The sequence below is a fragment of the Neoarius graeffei genome, chromosome 17, assembly GCF_027579695.1.
Source record: "Neoarius graeffei isolate fNeoGra1 chromosome 17, fNeoGra1.pri, whole genome shotgun sequence".
NCBI classification, from domain to species: Eukaryota; Metazoa; Chordata; class Actinopteri; order Siluriformes; family Ariidae; genus Neoarius; species Neoarius graeffei.
Genome location: NC_083585.1, coordinates 9959717 through 9973956, shown reverse-complemented (window position 1 = coordinate 9973956; position 14240 = coordinate 9959717).

Genomic DNA, 14240 nt, shown 5'->3' with positions numbered 1-14240 from the left:
TTCTAGTTTTGTAATTTGGCTACATTTCCTGTTTACTACCCCACTCTCCCCTGCACATACATCTGTAAGTGCCTGCACCCTGGCATCTTTAAAAAAGTAACCATAAATATAATTAAGTAATGAAAATAAAATCATAATATGCCTGGTAAATCAGGAAGAAAAAACTTTTTTAATTACTGAAAGCAATGTAAAAAAAATTGCTCATAAAATAATCAAATGATATAAATATAAAACTAGACAAAAAGGCAACATGACATGTTTTAAACTGCTTTTCAAAATTGCAAATTGCAGATCATTGCTATATGTCATATGTATGCACTCAGTTTATACACTAAAAGCACTAGTTCTGTTGTGTTTTTTGTTCACAGAAGAGAAAGTAATCCTGTATTCTTATACCATCACCATGGAGCTTATACAGTCAGACTTACATAAAAGAAGGCACTAGTTCATTTCTATCTTTAAAAATGAATAAAAGGATTAAATAACGTGTTCTCTGTTGAAAAGGAAACCAGTGAAGCCATGTCGAATGAGAGACTAAATGTGTCCAAAGTGTTTTTCCAGTGTGCACCATGGATAACCTCCATGGAGATTCCACACTCCTTGGCTGGCAGCTTTCCACCCTCAGGAATTCTGAACAATTGCTTTTCAAACCACCTGAGAATCTGGCCTGAAGCAGAATAGCATTTAAAACAGTCCTGACAGATGTGTGGCATTGCAGCATATGCTCTATATGAGCCAGCTGTGCAGTCTCACTCTATTAAGAAGAAACTTCATGCAGCCCAAAACAAGTTGATTAGGGTTGAATTACAAACACTGCCCCAGACACAACTGGAAATGGATCATTATCAAAAACTCAACCTTCTAAGCTGAGAATTACTCATAAAATTCTTGGTAAATTGGTCCTCAACTATTCACTTAATAGACAGACAGACCGAGCAGCTGTTGTGTGGAATAAACTTCCTGTTTCTTAAAGAATAACAAGTAGAGATAGCTTTAAGTATGTATTGAAGAAATGCCTGCTAATTAGGATGTAATATTGATAAAGTTGTATTAATTGATTGAAATCTTTAATTCACTATTCTTGACTATTCAAATAGCCATTTGACATTTTTTAGAGAATCACAATGGAAATAAGCCTTTGGGCTTTATGTTTTTAAGTTCTATATGAATGCAGTCTTATGTATTTTTATATCATCATCAGGGTAGTACATCAGTCAGTAGAAGAACAACAACTTCATCACATGTACGTACCCTTAAGCACAGTGAAATTCCTCTTTGCATTTAACCCATCTGAAGCAGTGAACACGTACCCAGAGCAGGGGGCAGCTATACTACAGCACCCGGGAAGCAGATGGGTGTTAGGTGCCTTGCTCAAGGGCACTTCAGCCCAAGGGCACTTCAGCCCAAGGCCACCCCATGTTAACCTAACTGCATGTCTTTTGAACATGCACATCAGTCAGTATGTCAGTAAATCAGTACGTCAGTCAGTACGCCAGTATGTCATTCAGTACATCATTCAGTCCATCAATCAGTATGTCAGTGAGTCAGTACGTCATTCAGTACATTAATCAGTATGTCAGTCAGTACGTCATTCAGTACATAAATCAGTAAGTCAGTCAGTGAGTCAGAACGTCAGTCAGTACATCAATCATTATGTCAGTACGTCAGTACATCAGTCAGTCAGAACGTCAGTCAGTACATCAATCAGTATGTCAGTGAGCCAGTACGTCAGTATATCAATCTGTCAGTCAGTACATCAGTATGTCATTACATCTGTCAGTCTGCTTGTCTGTCTATCTGTCTGGTAAACTCATGATTCTGCCGTCACGCTCCATTCCAGTTATTCTTCTGTTATTCTCCAGCAGGAATCACTGATTTGTCACCATGCTGACTCTGTCTATGAGAATGAGTATTGCAGCTCGTCACCCTCCACAGAAGTGGAACCAGATGTGATGCTTTGCTGTTGTAGCTCATCCACCTCCACAGTTTGACATGTTGAACATTCCGAGATGCTTTTCTGCTCACCGTGGTTATTTGAGTTAAGGTCAGCTCAAACCAGTCTGGCTAGTTATCTCTGACCTCTCATGGATAAGTTGTTTCCGTCTGCACAACTGATTCCCACTGGATGTTTTTTGCACAATTCAGTGTAAACTCCAGAGACTGTTGTGTGTCCAACACTGAGGTTTTCCCCCATTCTGATGTTTTATGTGAATGTTATCTGAACCTGTATCTGTTTGATTTCATACGCTGTGCTGCTGCCACATGATTAGTTAATTGGATAATAGCATGAATGAGAAGGTGTACAGATATTCCTAATAGAGTTGCTGGTTAACTGGCTAGTGGCTAAGTGGCTGGCTGCTTTATGTCCCAGGGCTCCCTCATGCCTGTGTTACCTTCTGGCTCTCTCCTTTTAGTTATGCTGTCATAGTTAGTTGCCGGAGTCCCTGCTTGTACTCGGTGCAATATGTATACTGCTCCTACTTATTCAGGTGACATTGGGCATACCTAACAACCTGTGTTTTCTTTCCCTCTCCCCCCCCCCAAATCTGTCCCTCTGAGTTACATGGAGTCAACAGGAAATCTTTTGGTGGAGAGGGTGGAGACCTCGACTGGCTATCGTAGCCTGCAGGGAATCGGCCGTCAGACTTTCTGTCGCATGTCCCAGACCCGGTGAAATGTAACTGAATTGTCTTGGCCAGCCCTAAGGGTCCCATCTGCATCTCATCATTGCTGAGGAGTGTGCTCCCATCACCCAATCAAGCATCCAGCCAGAGCAGGTCATGATATATTTTTTACCATATTAACATGCCATTGTTGTGTGTTATGCCTGATGTAAAGACTCTCGTCTCTGCGAGCCTACCACACAGATTTAATACTTGTCATTTTTAGAGCATACCTAACAACGTGTTTTTCTTTCTCTCTCTCTCTCTCTCTCTCTCTCTCCCCCCCAATCTGTCCCTCTGAGTTACATGTTGGTCCTGGGATTGAGATGCTGGCCTCTTCTGCCCCTCGGACCTGTTTGATCCATCCTGGTGCCCTGTGTCTGGTCAGAGTTTTATCGCACCGCTCCTGTGAAGGACGGCCCCATGAGGACAGTTGAGGGTTATACCTGGAGGATGCTCTGGACTCTTACAGTAATGCTTTTATGGCTGAGGACTACAGTTATCATGAACAGTTTTGCACTCAAGTTTCCATCAATGAAGAGTTATAACATCAATGAAACTGTCCTCATGTTAAAACTGTTAATATTATAGTCAGGCTGTCTGTTGTTGCCCAAATGAGGATGGGTTCCCTTTTGAGTCTGGTTCCTCTCGAGGTTTCTTCCTCATGTCGTCTGAGGGAGTTTTTCCTTGCCACCGTCGCCACAGGCTTGCTCATTGGGGATAGATTAGGGATAAATTAGCTCATGTTTTAAGTCGTTCAAATTCTGTAAAGCTGCTTTGCGACAATGTTTATTGTTAAAAGCGCTGTACAAACAAACTTGACTTGACTTCTCTAAATTGCCCATAGGTGTGAATGTGTGTGCGCAGAAAGGAGTTGGTCACCTTACTACTGCAGTTCTGGCCAAGTCAACCAAACATGGTTTGCCTCAAGCTTGGATTGGGTTCAGCAGTGACAATGATGATGGATGGGCAATCGTATGCATAAATCAATTGGGAAGTATTTAGGGAGGCTTGGCCTGTCCATGAAATAAGTCACTTACAGTGGACATAATGTCTACACACCCCTTCTAAAATGGAAAAAATTAAATCAAGATAAATCTTGTCAGAGCTTATTCCACCTTTTATTGCAAAATTGCAGTCTATACAAGGAAGGGGAAAATTAAACCAGAAATTGTTTAGGGTAATTAATTATAATAAACAAACAAACCTGGCTGCATAATTGTGCACACACTTTTTTTTAATAATCAAGGGTTTATTCAGAAGCCACCAATCACATTCAGTCTCATCTTAAATAGTACTGTAGGTAGTATACATCGGGCATGAATGACACTGGCTCTGACTGACCTCAGATAAAGTTTGGCTGCTCCTGTAGAATTATTCTGACATCCTCCTGGTTATATCATACTCCAAAAGCCATGGTCCACAAAGAGCTTTCAAAACATGAATGGAATCTCACACTGAAAGGTATCAGTCAGGGCAGGGGTATAGTATCCATGGCATTAAACATCCCATGGAGCACAGTGAAAACCGTTATCAACAAGTGGAGAAAACGTAGCTCAACAGTGGCTCTACCAAGATCAGCATGTCCCTCCAAGACTGATGAGAAGACAAGAAGAAAACTGGTCAGGGAGGCGACCTACAGCAACATTGAAGAAGCTGCAGAATTTCCTGAAATGTACTGGTTGTTCCCTAAATGTAACAGTCAGTCTGGGTTATGGGGTTGGGCAGCAAGATGAAAGTTTTTACTCACGAAGGAAAACATCCAAACCTGGCTAAACCTTGCAAAAAGGTAAATCCAGTCTCCCATAACCATGTGGAAAAATGTATTATGGTCTGATGAGACCAAAGTTGAACTATTTGGCCATAATTCCAAAAGGCATGTTTAGTACATCATCAAAACAACACCATACCCACAGTGAAGCATAGTGGAGGCAGCATCATGCTTTCTTCACCTGGAACTGGGGATTTAGTTACAGTGGATGGAATCATGAATGGCTCCAAATATCAGTCTATTTTGGCAAAAAAACCCCAAAACTTCAAGCATTTGCTAGGAAGCTGAAGATGACGAGGAATTTCACCTTCCAGCATGACAATGACCCAAAGCATACATCTAAATCAACAAAGCTGCGGCTTCACCAAAAGAGGATCAGTGTTCAATGGCCCAGCCAGAGCCGAGCTCTTAATCCAACTGAAAGCCTGTGGTGTGACCTGAAGAGAGCTGTGCACAGGAGATGTCCTTGCGATTTGACAGATCTGATTTGTTTGCTTATTTAATTTGTTTCCATTTTAGCATCTGTGGCTATTTTATGGCCAAAGCAGGTAAAAATAAATATTACACAATTTTTTTTAAAAACAAACAAATAATTGAAAAGGTGTTTTTTTTTTTTTTTTTTTTACATCAATACAAGTTAGAAAGTTTAAAACTTTTAAAGGTGGGACCTTAGAAAAGATGTTTACAGCATTTTCTTTATAAAACTGCTGCCTTTTAATTCTCAGGACAGAACATGATATTAAAATGTGCTTAATTGATAAAGGCCTGTTGCAAAAATGACACAGTAGAAGTTCACCTCCAGTCAACAAAAAAACGTGTGAGTCTAGAATGTCCAATCCTACATCTAGTATAGACTACTTGACCATGTCTAGATGAAAAAGAAAACATTAGTCTCTTCTTAAGTGTTACATATTTCATATAATTTGTTATTAAGACATTCATCCCGGGCGGCACGGTGGTGTAGTGGTTAGCGCTGTCACCTCACAGCAAGAAGGTCCGGGTTCGAGCCCCGTGGCCAGCGAGGGCCTTTCTGTGCAGAGTTTGCATGTTCTCCCCGTGTCCACGTGGGTTTCCTCCGGGTGCTCCGGTTTCCCCCACAGTCCAAAGACATGCAGGTTAGGTTAACTGGTGACTCTAAATTGACCGTAGGTGTGAATGTGAGTGTGAATGGTTGTCTGTGTCAGCCCTGTGATGACCTGGCGACTTGTCCAGGGTGTACCCCGCCTGTAGTCAGCTGGGATAGGCTCCAGCTTGCCTGCGACCCTGTAGAACAGGATAAAGCGGCTACAGATAATGAGATGAGACATTCATCCCATTCAGATTGCCATTTATCAGAGATATAAGAACACAATACAGGTTTAATATCTGAGGCAGGGATTTGACATTCGGTAACTTCTTCACTCAAGGCTCTTTTGGCAGCACTGTCTGCCTTCTCATTTGCCACTCAGACCCACATGGCCAGGAACCCAACAAAAAACAATGTTCAAATTTAGATTTTTAAAAAGTTCCACTTTTTCAAGTAATCGCACAATCAAAGGATGATCAGTTTTTAAAAACTCCAGTGCCTGAAGACATGATCTAGAATCTGTACAAATCAAAGAATACTGTTGATTGGTCTTTTCTATGTATTCAAGAGCTAAAAGCAAGACTCGAGCCTCAGCTGTAAAAACAGAACATAGTTCTGGAATACGTAGGCCACACTGATTTGATCCAACTGCTATTGCTGATGACACACAGTTATCCATTTTTGAGCCATCAGTATAGATGGGAGTGTGTAAAGGGAAATGCTGTCGTACATCAGAAAACCTATTCTGATACTCATTTGGATGGGTGCTTGATTTCTTCCTATGACTTAAATCCTTTATAATTTCAGGTTGTCTCAAAATCCAAGGAGGAACAGAACAAAAACGTGTTGGTGTTAGACTGTTCAAATTAACATTTAAGTCCTCAAGGAAAGGTTTTATTCTAATTCCAAAAGGTCTGATATACTTTGGTCTAGCCTCATAAAATTGCAAAAACTGAGGTTGAAAAACTGTAGAATAGGCAGGATTATCTTTGCATGCTCTAAGTTTGATTGCATACTGAAGAGCCAGCTTCAAGTGCCATAACTGGAGGGAAGGTTCATTTGCTTCCACATAAAGACAATGAACTGGGGAAGTTCTAAAAGATCCCAAGCTCAGCCTTAAACCTTGATAATGAACAGTATCCAACATCTGAATGTGATTTCCTTGCTGATCCATAGACAACGCTCCCATAATCCAAATGGGACCTCACAAGTACTCTGTAAAGACATAACAGCACGGTACACTCTGCTCCCCACTTTGTTTTTGCCAGTACTTTTATAATATCCAAAGTTGTAAAGCATCTCTTCTTTAGACATTTCATATGTGGAATGAAAGTTTATCATCAAAAGTAAGGCCAAGGAATTTGACCTCTTTCACCACTTGAATTTCTTCACCATCCATATGGAGGGAAGGGTCATGATGATGTAAGGACCGAAGTTGACAAAAATGTGTACATACAGTTTTAGATTTAGAAAACTTGAAACCATTTTGAATTGACCATGTACTGATCTTGTTTATATATAACTGGAGTTGTCTTTCAATTATGCTCATACATTTCCCTCTATAACAAATGCAGAGGTCAACATAAAGGCTGCAAAAAAGGTTTGGGCTAATTACTTTTACAATACTGTTGATTTTAACACTGAAAAGAGTGACAGAAAGAACACTACCCTGAGGAACTCCCAGTTCTTGCAAATGTGGAGTTGAAAAAGTAGTTCCTAACTGGACTTGAAAAAGTCTATTGGACAAAAAATTAGAGATAAATATAGGTAGATATCCTCTGAACCCCATGGAATACAGGTCCTTTAAAATACCATATCTCCATGTTGTATCATAGGCCTTTTCAAGATCAAAAAATACAGCTATCACATGTTCTTTTCTGATAAATCCATCATGAATGTAGGACTCTAATCTAATAAGATGGTCCATTGTACTCTTTCCTCGTCTGAAGCCACACTGATACTTATTCAAATGTCCTTCTGATTCAAGCATCCAAACAAGTCTATTATTCACCATTCTCTCCACAGTTTTACATAAACAGCTTGTCAAGGCAATTGGACGATAGTTGTTAGGATCAGTATGATCTTTTCCTGGTTTTGGAATGGGAATAATTAATGCTTTTTGCCAAGACTTTGATACATTTCCTGATTCCAAGATGGCATTAAATATTTCCAGAAGATGGGATAATGCACTAGAAGGTAAGTGTTTTAAAAATTGATAATGAATTGCATCGGGCCCCACTGCAGTATCATGGGAATTTCTTATAGAACAGAGTTCATCCATTGAATAGGGCTGATTATATGGTTCTGTATTTTCTGACCAGAAATTCAATCCCCTTTGCTCCTCTTTTCCACGCAAGGCTTGAAATTCAAGGCGACAATTTTCCACAAATGAATTCCTTTCAAATGACTCTGCAAGTTTATTTACTATTTCTTGCTTTGTTGTTAGAAAACCTTCTTGGCATTTTAGGTGTTGAACTTGTGAGCCTCCTCCTTTACTCTTCATCTTTTTAATCAAACTTCAAACCTTTTTTGAAGATACATTAGATGTAAGACTTGATACATACTTTCTCCAGCTTTGTGTCTTAGTTTCATTAATGGTCCTACATGCTTGAGCTCAGCAGAGTTTCAGTTTAGTAAGATTTTCAGTTGTTGGATGCTTGTTTAAAAACTCCCTCTGCTTTTTTCCGGGCTTCAATGAGCTTTTTACAGTTATCATCCAACCATGGGTTGGACCTATGGTATGGCTTTCCTGAGGTCTTTGGGACCGTTTCATCTGCAATTGCAATTAATGTTTTAGTGAAATGGTCAACAGGGTTTTCAATATTTCGGGGCATTTGACTGAGTTGATCAGCACAAAGATCTTGAAAAAGATTCTAGTTTGCTTTTTTAAGTTGCCACCTTGGGGGTCTTAATTGTACAGTGGGGCAAAAAAGTATTTAGTCAGTCACCAATTGTGCAAGTTCTCCCACTTAAGATGAGAGGCCTGTAATTTTCATCATAGGTATACCTCAACTATGAGAGACAAAATGAGAAAAAAAAATCCAGAAAATCACACTGTCTGATTTTTTTTAAAGAATTTATTTGCAAATTATGGTGGAAAATAAGCATTTGGTCAATAACAAAAGTTCATCTCAATACTTTGTTATATATCCTTTGTTGGCAATGACAGAGGTCAAATGTTTTCTGTAAGTCTTCACAAGGTTTTCCACACACTGTTGCTGGTATTTTGGCCCATTCCTCCATGCAGATCTCCTCTAGAGCAGTGGTGTTTTGGGGCTGTCGCTGGGCAACACGGGCTTTCAACTCCCTCCAAAGATTTTCTATGGGGTTGAGATCTGGAGACTGGCTAGGCCACTCCAGGACCTTGAAATGCTTCTTACGAAGCCACTCCTTCGTTGCCCGGGCGGTGTGTTTGGGATCATTGCCATGCTGAAAGACCCAGCCACGTTTCATCTTCAATGCCCTTGCTGATGGAAGGAGGTTTTCACTCAATCTCACGACACATGGCCCCATTCATTCTTTCCTTTACACGGATCAGTCGTCCTGGTCCCTTTGCAGAAAAACAGCCCCAAAGCATGATGTTTCCACCCCCATGCTTCACTGTAGGTATGGTGTTCTTTGGATGCAACTCAGCATTCTTTCTCCTCCAAACACGACAAGTTGAGTTTTTAGCAAAAAGTTCTATTTTGGTTTCATCTGACCATATGACATTCTCCCAATCCTCTTCTGGATCATCCAAATGCTCTCTAGCAAACTTCAGACGGGCCTGGACATGTACTGGCTTAAGCAGGGGGACACGTCTGGCACTGCAGGATTTGAGTCCCTGGCGGCGTAGTGTGTTACTGATCATAGCCTTTGTTACTTTGGTCCCAGCTCTCTGCAGGTCATTCACTAGGTCCCCCCGTGTGGTTCTGGGATTTTTGCTCACCGTTCTTGTGATCATTTTGACCCCACGGGGTGAGATCTTGCGTGGAGCCCCAGATCGAGGGAGATTATCAGTGGTCTTGTATGTCTTCCATTTTCTAATAATTGCTCCCACAGTTGATTTCTTCACACCAAGCTTCTTACCTATTGCAGATTCAGTCTTCCCAGCCTGGTGCAGGTCTACAATTTTGTTTCTGGTGTCCTTTGACAGCTCTTTGGTCTTGGCCATAGTGGAGTTTGGAGTGTGACTGTTTGAGGTTGTGGACAGGTGTCTTTTATACTGATAACGAGTTCAAACAGGTGCCATTAATACAGGTAATGAGTGGAGGACAGAGGAGCCTCTTAAAGAAGTTGTTACAGGTCTGTGAGAGCCAGAAATCTTGCTTGTTTGTAGGTGACCAAATACTTATTTTACCGAGGAATTTACCAATTCATTAAAAATCCTACAATATGATTTCCTGGATTCTTTCCCCCCATTCTGTCTCTCATAGTTGAAGTGTGCCTATGATGAAAATTACAGGCCCCTCTCATCTTTTTAAGTGGGAGAACTTGCACAATTGGTGGCTGACTAAATACTTTTTGCCCCACTGTATATCTGCTTCTGTAGATGATATTATCAAGGGGAAATGATCACTCCCACAACGGTCATCCAAGATTTGCCAGGAAAAGTCAAGCAAAATGTCAGGATCACACATGGATAAATCAGTTGCTGAATAGGTTCCATGAGCTGGATGTAAATAGGTAAAAGATCCATCATTCCACAGGCATAAGTCATTATTAGTAATAAAATCCTCTAGAGCCTTGCCCTTAGCACTTGAGTAATTCCCTCCCCATGCAGGATTGTGTGCATTAAAATCCCCTAAAAGAGTGTATGGGGGTGGCAGTTGTTCAGCTAGATTGTCCAAGTCTCGCAATGTTAGTCACATCAGGTGGAATATAGATAGAACACAAGGTAATAACTTTATGAAGAGTCAGGCGAACTGCTACTGCTTGTAGATGAGTAGTAACTACAAAATGACTGAATTATGTCATTCCTTACTAAGACAGCTGCTCCACCAGAAGGATGCTGAAAGTTTGGGCCATAAGCATTAAACATTGAATAATTTTTTAAGGACATGAGATTATTTGGTGAAAAGTTTGTCTCTTGAAGACAAAAGGCAAGAGGATTAAACAGAGCAGCTAGATGCTGCAGTTCAGAAAAATTGGCTTTAAAACCACGACAGTTCCACTGAATAATATGACTAGTTATCATCAGCTGGGTAAGACTGGAACAGGACCCTTGCTCCTACTTTTAGGGGAGGAGCTTCGACTGCAAGAGGTTGAGGCTTCCTTCATTTCAACATCCTTAGAATTTCCATTCTTATTTTCTTGACTTGATTTTGATTTCTTTTTTTCTAGATCTAGCATGACTGAAGCTTGACTGGCAGAGGACTGGGTGCTCCCAATTTTGCTTTTACTGGAAGTTGCTGAATTTTTTTTTCCACTGATTAATTGAGGCTTATCTTTGGTCACCCAAGTTAAGTCTGTTTGGCAATCAGTTGTCTTCATAGGGGGTTTAACAACAGAAGCAAAGGATTGTTGGAACTTGAACACAGAAAAACCTTCCACCTGTTTTCTTGCTTCTGGATAACTTATCATCTTAGTGGTCCTGATTCTTTGAATTTCTTTTTCCTTAATCCATACAAGGCAATCTTTTGATGAGGCTGTATGATTCCCTTGGCAGTTGCAGCATTTTGGTGATCTTGTACAGACAAATTCATGTCCATCTTCTCCACAGGTACAGCAAACTGGCTTGTTTTTACATCCAGCGGAGCCGTGACCAAATTTCTGGCAATTAAAACATCTCAAAGGGTTAGGGATGTATTTATCTACAGGCACGCTTAACTCTTTACCCCTTAAAGCAGTTGCTACAGCCACCCTTGTACAGTGTGTGTGTGTGTGTGTGTGTATGTATGTATATATATATATATATATATATATATATATATATATATATACTGTTCACTCTTAGAACATATTTACAAGAAAAAAAAAGTCTAAAGACAAGGTTTTGACAAGGCGTCATATGTCGTCATTATGGGATATACACGGGGTCATCATATGTCATCATTAAGCGGTAAAGAGTTAAGTATCCAATTCGGATTCTTTCTGGAAGATCATGCAGGTTGAAGGTCAAGATACAGATGCCAGTTTTAATTATTTTATTTTCCCTTTTCAAGTTATTCTCTTCACATGTGTCACTCCTTGTTTCAATTCAGTGGCTAGTTCAGCTTCTTCCATATCATGGAGATCTCTAGGGCGGATTACACCTTTACAACTATTCAGATGAGGAAAAGTCCGCACTGAGACTCCTGCTAATACATTACAATGCAACAAATTTTCTGCATGAGATTTTTTTGGAGCATTCAACCAGAATCTGACCAGATCTCAATTTTTAACATTAACTGCCCCTGCTATTCCTGAAATTCCTTTCTGTATCGCAAAAGGGGACATCTTAGTAAGAGGCATATCTGGCGACAGAGATTCAAGGACTATAAATTTCTGCCAATTATTAGTTTTAAGGGGGAAGATCCATGCCATTTCAGAAGTATCATCCAAGTCTTGATCCATTAACCTTTTCTTATTGGGTTGATTATTAGCCATATTTGTGGATTAAAATTCATCATCTCTGCTCCTCATCCACCTCAGAACCCAACAAGGGGATGCACAGAGCTGCGGTTGTCCTCCAGATATGCATCAAGGATACGGGGATGGTATACTAGAGCAACTTAAACAAAATGTTCATATCACTCGATTGACCCTCAGCCAAAGCCTTCAAGGAAAAATAAAAGTATGGTCCTACAAAAATATTCCAGAGAAAACTTTTACAAGCCGATTGATTGGATCGGGCCCTTCCAACCTCCCGTCTAAGTGAAGTAGGAGCCAAAGCACTGTGTTGGACATGTGGCACATTCCTCAAGTGCCAGGAATTCTTCCTCCACTGACACAGGTAGCAACTTGCGGCAAACAAGTTGCCCCATTTGTCACCTCTTACGATCAGGAAGGGGGTGCTGGGGACCTATTCTACCCCGGGTCCCCATGGGGGGACAGATCTGGTAAATTTTTGCAAGGAGGATTGGGCAACAATTGCCAAGTCCAGATGTGCCAAACTGATAGACTCTTACAAAGACTGAGTGCTGTAATAAAATCAAAAAGGTGCTTCAACTAAGTACAGTATTAGTTTAGAGGTGTGCACACTAATGCAACCAGGTTTTTTGGTATGATTTTCTTTTTTCCTTTTTACCCTGAACAGTTTCTGATTTGTTTTCACTTTCTTTGTACAGATTGCAATTTTGCAATAAAGGTGGAATAAGCTCGGACAGGACTGATCTTGGTTTCTTTTTTTTTTAACCCAAAAAACCTTACATTTTAGCAGGGGTGTGTAAACTTTGTGTCCACTGTATAATCCACTTCCCTGACACATTATAGACACAAGATTGATTTCAGAACACCACAACTCCATAAATAAATATACAAGCAGACTGATGGGCACGTTCCTCCTAGTTTTCTCTTGGAGTCAAAAAATAAAATATATTTTTGCAATAATTTGAACAGGCACAAACTATTGTTCCTCACTATTATACACTATACTTTGAGATCTGTTTTGGGATTCATCCATAGTGTAACATTTCCAGATAAATCAGAAATCAAAACAAATATTTCCAAACCCACTGAATTTCTCTCACCTTGTTTTTGCTCACAGCACCGCCCATAACATGCACATGATGAATCTTGGTATTCATCAAATAACCATTAAATAATCTCCTGTAGGTGACTAGAACTCAAATGGCAATTCCTTGTTTTAAAAAAACCCTTCATTAAGCACTTTCTTTCACTGCATTTAGTGTCTCAAAACAGGAGCGCGTCGTTCCAGATGCTCAGATTTGTGTGCACTGTGCCCCAAACCGCACCATCTCAAACCACGCCCCTTTCACTAGCAGCCTGACTTCAGGCTCATCTCCACAAAGCCGAACACACGCAGATGCGTAACTCATTTCAGGACATTAGGTCACAACAGCATGATGAATATCCAGTCACGTGAGAAGTTTGGGACAGCATGTTGTACAATAGGTTAACAAGGAGGATAGGGTGGAGCAGTTGATTAATTTCCAATAACACCACACTCTGATTTCCCTGATTTTCTCCCGAATTTAAGCATGGCCAGTTTCCATCCACAGACAGCTTTCCTCTATCACATGACAGCTACCAACCAGGAAGAGCACATGCTTCCTCCATGGCACGTGAAGGCAGCTGACTGCATCTTTTTGAACTGCTGCTCAGGCATCATAATACACACCGGGTAAACGTGCTATCCGCCCACATCTGCACACACAAGCTCGTAAACACCCAGGATTGGTTACTGTCACTTGCGATCAATAGATGAAAGAGACTATTGGCCCTTTTCCACTACCCTTTTTCAGCTCACTTCAGCTCGACACGGCTCGCGTTTCGACTACCTCAAAGCGGCGCGACTCAGCTCGCTTCAGCCCTACTCAGCACCCAAAACTCACACGGTTTTGGAGTGGGGCTGAAGCGAGCCAAACCGAGCCGAGTGGGGCTAGGGGCGTGAGGAGACACTCCCCTGTGCACTGATTGGTGAGGAGGAGTGTCCTCACATGCCCACACATGCCCCGCGAGCACGCTGGGATCTGTAAACACCGTAAACCCGGAAGAATTACGAGAATTTCTGAAGCCTTATGCGCGTCACCTCATCTATACGCTCTTGCCAGTATCTGTTGGCGTTGTCGGTGACAACAAGCCACAGCACCAAGACCAG